This window comes from Miscanthus floridulus, chromosome 19 (assembly GCF_019320115.1).
Source record: "Miscanthus floridulus cultivar M001 chromosome 19, ASM1932011v1, whole genome shotgun sequence".
Classification (NCBI taxonomy): domain Eukaryota; kingdom Viridiplantae; phylum Streptophyta; class Magnoliopsida; order Poales; family Poaceae; genus Miscanthus; species Miscanthus floridulus.
In genome coordinates, this window is record NC_089598.1 from 34,729,378 (window position 1) to 34,742,432 (window position 13,055).

Sequence of the window (13,055 nt, forward strand, 5' to 3'; positions counted from 1 at the left end):
TCTTCGACGCCGACGCTCATGCTGACGTCCCCGCCGCGACTACTTCAACAACGTCGACATCATGACGTTGTTAGTGTAACGGATCTGCTACCTCTACCTGCTACTAATCTGCACTGCATCGACATGTATCGTCGCCGTCAAGCAGACGATTCTATAACTATGCCAAATACCCTATGCGATATGTACCTACTAATCACTGCCCTACGTGGCATGAGAGGTAGATCAAATTGGCATCCTATATCAGGTATGAAAGAATTGCATCTCGCAGATTGCTTTGGTCCCAATTATCGAACGGGGCTAATATGTACATGAAAGTACATACGCATCTAATATGTACATGCACATTATCTGTACTTCACATACGTACATGTTCTGCCGTTCTGGGCCTTGCATGCCATCCGAACTCGTAGTGCAAGCTCGAAATCGTTCCGAACTACCAGGAACCCACCCACAGCACAGCAAAGCTGAGGCTACACCATCTGCAATAGGCACTCATCTTTTGCGTTGATTTTGTCTTTGACCTGTAGTCATTGGATCTTGCATTAATTGCAGATTTGGTTTTACGTACATGTAATCCATCATCGATTAGTAAGGCTGCATCTTGCACTCTGGTTAAGATCTCGACCATGAAAATTTTTTGAATCTAGTTGAATTCGAAATTATCCGCACCCAATTGTCATCCCCACGAGTAAAAACAGGCAAGAAGCCAATATCGTGTTTTAACATGCAGCCTGTTCGGCTGGAACTGAAACGATCGTAGATTATTACTACTGGCTGGTTTGGTGTGAGAGAAAAATATTGTTCTGGTTAGAAATTTACGATCATGTTCTGACTAGAAATTTATGATCATTTACGACCCAGTGAACAGGCTACATCAGTACAAAGCTGCCGCCGCCGTGTTCTACTGTTGTCTACGTCGGTGGTCTAGCCACTTCGTGCACACCGCGTGTGGCCCGCACGCCACCACGTGATAGCAACTTGCACGCTGCTGCTCTCTCGCTTGGAGTCTCGGACAGCATCGGTACGAAGCTTCCGCACGCCGTTTCCCTCCGTTGCCTGCTGCCACGGGCCAGCCGCGGCTCATACACAATCTGGCCTGAATGCCGCTGACTCGTTTGCCCCTTGAAGGATTTTGTATGAAAGAAAGCAAAATGTCATGAACCTGTGCTAAATATTACTCCTTCCATCCCGTAAAATAGCGCATTCTAGCATTCAAAATTTATCCTCAAATATAAAGCATTCTAGAAGACAGAAACCCATTTTGCATGAAATACTTTTCATTTATCAGCCAATCACCACTAATCGTGTTGATGATAGCGTCTTATTAGAAAATAAAGTGAGGGCACATGCGTCTTTTGTGTTCTCTCTTAATCTGTCCTAAAATTTCTAGAATGTACTGTATTACATGACAGCCAGAGTATCTAATACTATCTATAGATTGATTCTGACGATCATACAATCTGTTAGATCAAGCAACTACTAGATTAATTTAGGAACATGTAGTTTCCAGCATGCTAATCTACTATATATTCTTGTCTTTGTCCGGCTTTGGAAATCTTGTAACCAGCGGTTTCAACATGCATGCCGAATTGTTAATCTGATGCTAGCATGCAGCTCATCACCGTGGCTAACCAGCAAGCTTACAGCTACATGTACACAAGTTACCTGAATTTCTGGAAGAAAATGATTTTGACATAAAATCATTCTATTTGTATACATTTATAGTATTTTATTTATGTTCATGTATACGTACTACGTGTTGTTTGAATGCATTCATTTATATATCACACATCATGAATCATATACCATGTATTTGCAAGAGTAAAATTTTGAATTATTACTGAAAGGGTCAATATGTCTAAGAGAGGGGTGAATTGGACTAATTCTAAATTTTTGCAATAATTAAGCCCTACACTTAGCCCATTTCACCCCTTGTGTCTAGAATGTATTTCTATTGTTCTCCCGTACAAAAGTTTTACACCCTAGGTTCCAATCCTACTGTAGCATGGCAATTTTAGGAATGTAAAGACATGAAATTAATTGCTCAAATATAAATGCTCAAAATAAAGAGAGGGAAATGAACACGGCAATGTTTTCCTGAGGTATCGGAGAGTCGCGACTTCCCACTAGTCCTCATTGGAGCACCCACGCAAAGGTATAGCTCCCCCTTGATCCGCGCAAGGACCAAGTGCTCTCTATGGGTTAATTCTTTGACACTTCATTGCGGTGAATCGCCCACAACTGCTCACAAGATGACTTGGGTCATCCACAAGCTTCGCCGGATGATTACCAAGCTTCCAATCACAACCGAGCCATCTAGGTGATGGCGATCACCAAGAGTAACAAGCACAAACTCTCACTTGACCAAGACAAGCCTAATAAGTAAGGTGGATGCACACTTGCTACTCCCTATGTACTAATAAGGTCCTTAATCTTGGATTATCAAATCTCAATCACCTCACTAGGCTCTTGCTCTCCCTTACACTCTAAAGGTGTTTCTCAGCTGAAAAAATGGGCAAGAGAGCTCAAATGGACGAGTGGGATATGTATTTATACCCCTATTCAAAACATAACGGTTGAGGTCCAACTCGACAAGTATCGAAATGACCGGACGCTCCGGTCAAGGTGACCGGACACACCGGTTAGTGTAATACGTTAGTGTGTCACAAAGAGCCGTTTGCTCTGATCGGAGTTTGGCCTGCGTCCGGTCAGCACCCACCGAACGCGTCCGGTCATCAGAAACTCTCTCTGGAACCTTACTGTTGTTGACCGGACGCTGGCATCTAGAGTCTGGTCATTTCTCTGTTCAGCGTCTGGTCCGTGGTCAACAGCCTGTCCACGCTGCTACAGATACAACTAGCGTCGTGTCCGGTGAGCACTGGTGTCCAGCTTTCGGTCGCACTCTGACTGCTGCTGCCGATCAAATGAACTGACCGGACTCTCCAAGCTGCGTCCAGTCACAACCAAACCAGCGTTCGGTTAGTAATTTGACTCTCCATTTACTTCCAATTCAAAATTCTTTGTGAATGAAGTTGACTTCTATCGATCTTAGGGCTATTCATGAGCTACCTAGTGCTAAGTTTGACAAGTGTGCACCACACCTAATCTAATAGACTCACCTAGGTTAAGCTACTAGTTCATACTCCTCTTAATAGTATGGCCAAAGAAAAAATAAAGTCCTAAACTACTCTAAGTGTCTCTCCAACACCAAACGACACTTAGAACTAGTCCGTCCTTAACCTTGTCGTCCATCCTTTAAAAACCGAAATGATTTCCATCGACAGGGGCAGGACAACCATGATTGCCCAATCAATTTTTATTACCATAACCTAACTTAAATTGCTTCTGCAAAACACACGTTAGTCATAGTAATCTTATGTCGTCATTAATCATCGAAACCCAACTGGGGGCCTAGATGCTTTTAATCTCCCCCATTTTGGTGATTGATGACAATACAACCTCGAGTATTAAAAGAGATGAGTGAGGTTTTCAACATGCTTGGTTCATATAAGCTTTTGACAATAAGAACAAAAGGATTAGGCATGCTTATATGACCCAAACCAACATGGTGTACTCAAAAGATATGAATTAAGCATGAGTACATGAAGTAAAGCTCATTTGAAACAGAGTAAAACGCGGAAGCAAAGCCAATGATCATAACCAAGTGACATGACATATATAAAACAATGTAGAGAGCACACATGTCACATAAGTCTCATCATAACATGTATATAATACAATGCATGAAAGTAAAAGTGAATGCACAAAGTATCACACACGAAAGACCAAAGGAATCGAGTCCATCTCACACGCTCCTCCTAAATCTAACATACTCAGTCCCTAACATACTCAGTCCCTCTCCCCTTTGGCGTCAAGCACCAAAACCTAAAGGTCAGACGGTGGGACAGGAGCAGTTGAGTCGGGCACTAAGGTGCGGTGAGAGACCTAGAACTGAGCTGTATCATCCTCTGACCCTAAACTCTGAGGGGTCTGACCCTCTATAGCTGGAAGTGAAGGTGAAGTGGTCTAGGTCTGGTTAGTAATTGGCGTGGCCTATAACTCTGTAGGTGTCACTGTAGGAAGGAGAGCCACATCTGCTACTGTCGCTGTCACTGAAGCCTCAAGTGTAGGAGTGACTGTCTAAGGTGGCTCGGATGATGCAATAGATGATGGAATCGTCTCGGTAGTCCTAGTAACTGGAGCAGCTGTGGTAGGGACAGAGACTCATAACACTAGAGGTATAGGCTACCCTATAAGCTCACTGAAGGTAGCACCGAGACTCTTGGAGACTAGGGTGTCCGTCACTATTAAGTCAGAATGAAGCCCGTAACAATAGGGGTAAAGTGCGGACCCTGAGCTGTCCCTGGTAAAGCAAACCACTGAGACACCTGCTCTATAGGTGAGGCAAACTGAGGAGCTGGCTGTCTCTGACTTAGAAGCCCACTGGGCTATACAGATAGAGCCATTGAAGTGGTGGTGGTAGGCTGGCCTATTTGAAATGTAGACTGCTGAGGATCAACCCCAATAGCAGTGAATACATGCTGCATGAAGCCAAGTAACTATTGCTGAATCATAAGCTGCTGCTGCTGCATGGCTTGCTGCTGTCGCCAAAACTCATCCTGTCATGCCTGAACCTGAGCAAGTGCAACTGTGGTCTCTTGTGCCTAGCATGCCTGGTCCTGTCTCATCCGCTCAAATACATCTAGAAGTGCTAGGTCTATCTATGGTGGCTATGGTGGAGTTGAGCTGGAGCCACTAGCCTCTTTGTCATGTGGATGAGGTGCCATCTATGGAATCAATTGATAGTCATCGTCTAAGCTGTCACTTGGGTTGCTCTCGACCTCATCTTCCTGCTGTGCATCAAGCTCCTCCTCCTCTATCTCTGTGATGCCCCTAATGATCTCATCCTGCTGAGCTACTGTCTCTAATACCTCTAGGCGATGATTCGGCTAGCGAGGTGTCCTCGCACGACTGTGACGTAGCATCTGGCTCATGTCATACTGTGGAAACTCAGTAGTAACACTTGTCCACTCTGCCATTATCTCTAGGGACTTGTGTGGAACTACCTTTCAGAGTAAGAAGTGATCTAATGAGCATAAGGCAGTTGACGGTGACCTCTGAAGCCCTTTGCTAGTGTGTCCTCCATCTCTAAAAGCATCACATCCCAAATATCAAAGACAGTTTGAGACACCAGGTAATGCACTAGCCATAGCTGAATTTGAGTCAGGCTCTTGCAGTAGCCCATCCTCAGAAGTAGAGTCCTCCTCATAACAGCATAAAGGAGCTGAGCTATAGGTGTAAGGTCATGTGGTGTCCTACTCGATCCCTCGCCAAACGACTCTATGAAGCAAGGTCTGACAATATCTGTAGGTGGCACAAGTCTGCCATGAGGGCGTCTCGGAGGCTCTATCTATCCATAGCATGCCTCATGAAGATGAATAAATGACTCTAGAATCCTCAATATCTCTCTGACCCTCGAGCTCTGGAGCTTGTAGTCATGCCCTTGGAAAGCAAAATGAATAAACCCATGTCTCGGGTCAATCCACAAGGGGGAGTAGAACTCACGAACCCAAGATGGAACATACCGACTAGTCCATCCAAGGAGATCTAACAAGCCTAGCAGATAAGTGAGGTGAGGATAGATCTACTCACCTGCAGCTGCAACTAGAGACTCTAAAGAGCAGACCCACTGAGATCTAAAGGTAACACCGCCATTGAGATATGCACTATAGAAGTCCTCCTGCAACACAGTGTAGAAGTGCTCTAAGGCACACTCATCCCGCCTCGGCAGAAACCAAACCTCAAACTGTAGGAACCGTAGCTGCTACACCTGTCTAGCTGTGGCTGCCGTCAGGTCAAGGTGAACAATAGGAGGTGGACCCTATGGTGTGAGAGGTGGATGAGAGCCCCGCCTCTATGTCTGAGGCCTTGTTGACACCTGAGTGCATGTGCGACTAGAGCATCGAAGCTATGGCTATGCTACCTGTTCTGTCTCCTTAACCTGCTCTCCCTACTGAGCATCCTCTGTCTGCTCTACCGACTATGTCTGCTGCTCAGTCACCCCCTGAGTCTAACTGTCCTCTAAAGAGACATGCCGTCCTCCAAGCATGATGGTCCTAGGTGGACTACCAAGACTAGCCTCAATCCTCTCGATGGTAGCCCTCTGAGCCGGTGACAACTGATTGCCTATATGAATGCCACTGCCAGATCCACCTTTCTCAGCTCGCTCTACGGTGGCTGCCACTACTACGGCTCTCTCTACCTCAACATCATCTCTCTTGCACTTCTTCTTTATAGTCTTTTTTGCCTTTCCTTTTTGCTGAGCAGTCAGTTGAGGCGGAGGCGTTGGATCCTCATCGCTGGGACCCCCCCGATAGCAATGTGCCATCTCTAAAGCTGATAAGAATCACTGCCACTAACAAGAAACAACTGCCAAGTGACACTCGTGAGGCTTGGCCTCAATCCATACTCGTAGTTTTGGCCCCAAGTAAATTTGTCAACTGCCCAACTGCCAAGCAGACTCACTGCCTGAACTGACTACACGATATAATAGGAGGTATATATATAAGCAACTTTATATACTAGGGAAGCGAATGACCTAATGGAAAGCAAGCAGTAGGAAAGTAATGAGAGAATATGGCTTGCTACCTTAGAACAATCCTGAGACGTGTGAAGGGATAAGTTGTCGATCATAGGGACACCACATGGGAATGACAATAGCACCTTGGGGCTAGGGTTAGGTGACGCGAAGCAGTACGGTGGCCAAGGAGGCGCGGCACTAGGAAACCATCGGTGCGAGAGGATGGAAACGCGACGACACGGTGGTGTGCGAGGATGGCTGCGCAGGCGAGACGCGTGCGGTGGCGCGGCGGTGCGATGTAGGCAGCACGGTGCACGGGCTATGCGACGGTGTGGCTGCAGCAGCGAAGATGCAGGCACGGGCGTGGCGGCAGAGGTGCAAGCATGGGCATGGTGGCGAGGTGAAATAAATGAGGGCCCCTCATGACAGTTACAAAAGAAATGGAACTAATCCACATGAGTTGAAGCGACCAGATGCGCCAGTGAAAACGGCCGGACGTAGAAAACCAAAGTCTGGTCGAGTACAGAGAGGTCCATAAATGCCCAAATGGCGATCGGACACGTCCGATGCACTGTGACCGGATGCAGCAATGAATCCGATCCTTTTCTGTTAACTTCCTCATGTTGACCTGACGTGGATTCAACTTCCCACCTGACGTGCGCAAAATACTATTCATCTTTCGGTCTTTCTTCAGCAACTGTATCTCCTCCTGATGTACTAACTAGATACTGCAATAAGTGAGTCTAGTCCCTGCGTCTGGTCCCTCTTCAACTACAGATACTCCTCCTTTCTTCAAGATGCTTTCTCCCAATAAAGTCCCAAACTTCAATAAGACCCAAATAAACACCAATTAGGATTGATATGAGAGACCTCTCTCAAACCCTCAGGTTTTTCTAAAAAAAATGGCTTTGGCTATAATTATTTTTAAGAAAATAGGCAACAAAAGGAGCGAGGAGCACCATGTAACCACACAAGAGAGTTTTATGACCAATAGTAGCTTCAAATGCTCTCCCTATTTGTGGATAAACACACCGGGTGCTCAAAAGATAACCAAAAAAACAACAAAGCAACACACATGCACATGCAATGCAATACTTGAAAGTAAGTCTAGTTGCTTGTCAAGTTTGATCCAAGGTTAAGCTTCTTCACATGCTTTATGGCGGTTATCTCAACCATGTTAGACAAGCCCTAAGTGCATTACTAAAAATTAAACATGTTTTATATTATAGTGCAATGTAAGGGACAACACAAGCTCATTTTTAGTGAAGTTACTAGAGTCAAGCATATTAAGCTCATTCCTCAACCGACAAAATGTAGCCTCATCTCGTGGTTTAGTGAAAATATCCACCAATTGATCCTCGGTCCTTACACCTTCTAGTGATATATCATTTTTAGCAACATGATCTCTAAGAAAATGATGGCGGATATCTATGTGCTTGGTGCGAGAGTGTTGAACCAGATTATTAGCAAGCTTTACCACGCTCTCATTGTCACACAAGAGAGGTACCTTTTCTAGAACTACACCATAGTCTAGAAGAGTTTGCTTCATGTAAAGAATTTGTGCACAACAAGCACCCATGGCAATGTACTCTGCCTCGGCACTAGTGTCTTGGTCCTCCAACAAGCACCTGTGGCGGACCAAGCACTACTACCAAGCACTACTACCAAGAATTTATTCCAATTCGGGACAATGCCACACTATTTTGCTTCTTGGAGGACCAAGACACTAGTGATCTACCAAGCAAATGGCACCCTCTAGATGTGTTTTTTCTATCAATTTTGCAATCGACATAATCCGAATCGGAATAGCCAACTAGTTAGAATCTAGCTCGTTTGGGATACCAAAGACAAATGCTTGGTGCGTGCTTAAGGTACCTAAGGATTCGTTTAACGGCAACCATGTGAGCCTCCTTAAGATTAGCTTGAAATCTAGCACACATACACACACTAAACATGATGTTGGACCTAGATGCTATCAAATATAATAAACTACCAATCATAGAATGGTAGAGTTTGATCAACCGATTTACCTTCCTCATCTAGGTCGAGATGTCCATTAGATGGCATTGGTCTCTTGATTGGCTTACATTCATCTATTTTGAACCTCTTGAGAAGGTCCTTGGTATATTTTTCTTGAGAAATAAAAATCCCCTCTCTCATTTTCTTGACTTGAAAACCAAGAAAGAATGTAAGCTCTCCAATCATAGACATCTCGAACTCCTTTGACATCAATTCACCAAACTCTTTGCAATAGTCTTCATTTAATGAGCCAAATATGATATCATCAACATATACTTGATAAATGAAGATCTCTCCATCAAGATTTTTGGTGAATAGTGTGGTATCGACCTTCCCAATGGTAAAGCCCTTCTCAATGAGGAAATCCCAAATGCACTCATACCAAGCTCTTTGGGCTTGCTTAAGCCCATATAGCGCCTTGGACAACCTATAGACATGGTTAGGATATCTAGGGTCTTCAAACCCGGGAGGTTGATCAACATAGACTAGTCCATTTATGAGACCATTTAAAAATACACTTTTAACATCCATTTGATATAATTTCATTTCATGATGGGATGCATATGCAAGAAGGATATGAATGGCTTCAAGTCTTGCAACCGGTGCAAAGGTCTCTCCAAAATCCAACCCTTTAACTTGGGAGAACCCCTTTGCAACAAGCCTTGCCTTGTTCCTCACAACGATGCCTTGATCATCTTATTTGTTGCGGAACACCCACTTTGTTCCAATGACTCTTGCATCTTGTGGTCGCTCTTCAAGTGTCCAAACTTCATTTTGAGTAAAGTTGTTCAACTCTTCATGCATGGTATTTATCCAATCTGGATCTTGAAGAACTTCTTTTATATTTTTAGGCTCAATGCAAGAAACAAACGAGTGATGTTCAATAAATAAAGTAAGTTTTTGAGAGCGAGTCATTACACCCTTTGAAGGACTCCCTATGATGAGATCTTGTGGATGTGCTTGTAGTAGGGGTGAATTTCTTCTATCAACCACTTGAGAGGGAGGTTGTGGAGCATCAACATCTTGAGCTTGTGCCACCATTTGATCATGAGAGACATGAGTATCATCATCTTGTGGCACATTTGATGAACAAGGTGGATCAATCACTTGTACATCATCTTTGGGCTTGATGTCTCCAACTGGAATGTTCTTCATGGCCTCCCTCAATGGTTCATCACCTACATCCTCAAGATTCTCATGTGCTCCTTGGGAGCCATTAGATTCATCAAATTCCACATCATATGTTTCTTCAACCAAGCTGGTGGCATGATTAAATACTCGATATGCTTTGGACTTTGATGAGTAACCAACAAGAAAACCAATATCACAATGTATTTGGAACTTCCCTAAGTGCTGCCGCTTCTTGTAGATGTAGTATTTGCAACCAAACACCCAGAAGAATGATACGTCTGGCTTCTTCCCATTGATCAACTCATAAGGGGTCTTGCCAAGAAACTTTTGGAGAAATAGGCGGTTGGATGCATAGCATACGGTGTTGATGGCTTTCGTCCATAGATCTTGAGGTATATTGTACTCATCAAGCATTGTTCTTGCAAGGGTAATTAGTGTTTAGTTCTTTCTATCTACTACACCATTTTGTTGAGGAGTGTAGGTTGTGGAGACCTCATGCTTGATCCCAACTTCATCACAATATGCTTCAATATTTGTGTTGTCGAATTCTTTCTCATTGTCACTTCTTATCTTTGTGAGCTTCACTTCAAATTTATTTTGTGCTTTCTTGGCAAACTTCTTGAAACATGCGGCCATGGTCTTGTCATGAAGGAAGAACACCCAAGTGTATCTAGAGTAGTCATCAACTATCACAAGACAATAGAGGTTGCCTCCCAAACTCTTGTAAGTTGTAGGTCCAAATAGATCGATGTGGAGAAGCTCTAGCACTCTTGTTGTTGACATGTAAGTTTTGGTTGGATGAGTGTTTGCAACTTGCTTGCCGGCTCGACATGCACTACAAAGCTTGTCCTTCTCAAATTACACATCCTTCAAACCTCTCACTAATTCATTTTTCATTAACTTCTTGAGTGAACTCATCCAAACACGTGAAGGTCTTCTATGCCAAAGCTACCCAAGTGATGTTTTGATGAATAAGCATGTCTTTAAGTTTGCATCTTCAGAGGTGAAGTCCACTAGATATAGGTTGTTGTATCTAAATTCCTTGAATATAACTTGATCATCATCTTTCTTTGACACAACCACTTTCTTCTTGGTGAACAAACATTGAAAGCCAAGATCACACAATTGACCAACAAATAGCAAGTTGAAGTTTAATGAAGCAACATATAGAACATTTGATATTGACTAATCATTTGATATCGCAACTTTTCCCAACCCTTGTACTTTGCCCTTTGAATTGTCACCAAATGTAATCCTTTCTTGACCATCTACTTCTTCATCTAGTGAGGTGAATATACGAGGATCACCGGGTATATGTTGAGTGCAACCACTATCAATAACCTAATGACTTCCATCGGTCTTGTAGTTCACCTACACACACAAGAGATGAAGCTTGTTGTTTACGGACCCAAACTTGATGAGGGCCCTTGACTTTCTCAACTAGTGACTTAGCAACCCAAATTTGCTTAGGCCTATTCTTGTTGGGTGGACCTAAGAACATGACTTTCATCTTTCCACTAGAATCTTTTCTAAGCATGTAGTGAGCATTGAAGACAAAGGGTCTAGCATGCTTGGGCAAGGGTTGTGGTCAGTGGTGAATCTAGGATTTTATCTCAGGGTATGCCGCAAAAAAAAATTCATATATAATTCGGTAAATCCATTTCAACAATTCGGTAATAATTGTAAAATTGACAACATGATTCGGTATATATGCACTAAATAACACAATAAGGCTTAAATTCATGGATTAAGTTCAAACCATCCACTAAGTATAGTATAAATAGTTCAAAAGCCATATCAATAATTGAAATAAGGCATAAAAGAGAACCAGAGACTTACAATGCTATTTTTGTGACTATTTTATTCGACGCTTTCGAAGGGACATAAATGTATTGATTATATCATCTTCATCAACTTCAAAGAAAATATCCCGCTCAATGAAAGTGACTAGACAGTCATCTAGAAGACTATCTCCCATCTTATTTCTTAACTTTGTTTTCACAAAAACCATTGTAGAAAATACCCCTTCAACACTTGCCGTTGCTATAGGTAGAAGCAATACCAATTTGAGGAGCTCATAAACCATATCGTACACTTTGTGCCTCTTTGTTTCAACAAGCTTAACTGAGAGATCAACAATATTGTCTAGACCTTTGAAGCTATCATCATGTCTCATGTCATCAATATAATTATCTAGCTGCAACTCAAGTTTGAGCAAATTATTATTTGAGAACTCCTTTGGGTAGAACTCAGCTAGTCTACATAGCTTCTGTGCATGAAAAGAAGCAAATGACTTGGAAGGACTGAAGGCCGACATACAAGACAACAACTCCATATTAATCTCATCAAACCGATTATCAAGTTCTTGACTTATTTGATCAATGACACCAATATATATTTCTCTTCTAAAGTGGTCATCATTGGTTTGCTTTTGGGCACGAGCTTTCCTTGCTAATTTTCCATAAGGAACATAATCACCATCCATAGCAGGAACTTCAACACCATGTTTATCGCAAAATGAAGTGACCTTCTCAAGAAAATTATCCCAACCATCAGACGTCAATTTTTGCATTCTTTTCTTTGCCACATTAACAAGTGATATTGCATTAAGAATATCTTGGTCCCTTCTTTGCAAACACTCAGATAACTCATTTGTATATCCAAGAATAATATACATTAAGTGTGCAAAGAAAACAAACTCAAAGTTCTCAAACGCTCCGGTCACAAAATGTATTTTGGTCCAATCATCCTTATATGCAGGATTATCCCCAAGATCAACCAGTACATCATGGATTGCTTCATACATAGTAATGATGCTGCATATAGTTTTGTAATGAGATCCCCATCGAGTATCTCCAGGCCTAGGCAAACCCATCTCTTGATGTAGTCCAGTTCTAGATTCAATTTCACCACAGTCAAGTGCTTTCTTGACATTCTCAAGCCTAGCATTTCTAAGCATGTCATGACGCTTATAGGAAACTCCAATAATATTCAACAAGATAGATATTTGATCAAAAAAAGTCTTGCAATCAGTATTTCTCTTGGCAACAGCAACAAGAACCAATTGGAGTTGATGAGCAAAACAATGAATATAATAAGCAGAAGGTGATTCTTGCATGATCAATGTTTTCAACCCTTTAATATCTCCTTTCATGTTGCTAGCCCCATCATATCCTTGACCACGGATTTGAGTCATAGTCAAGCCATGACTAACAAGTAAAGCTTCAATTGCATCCTTAAGTGATAAAGAGGTAGTATCATCTACATGAACAACTCCAATAAAATGCTCACATGGCCTTCCCAATTTATCAACATAACGCAAGCA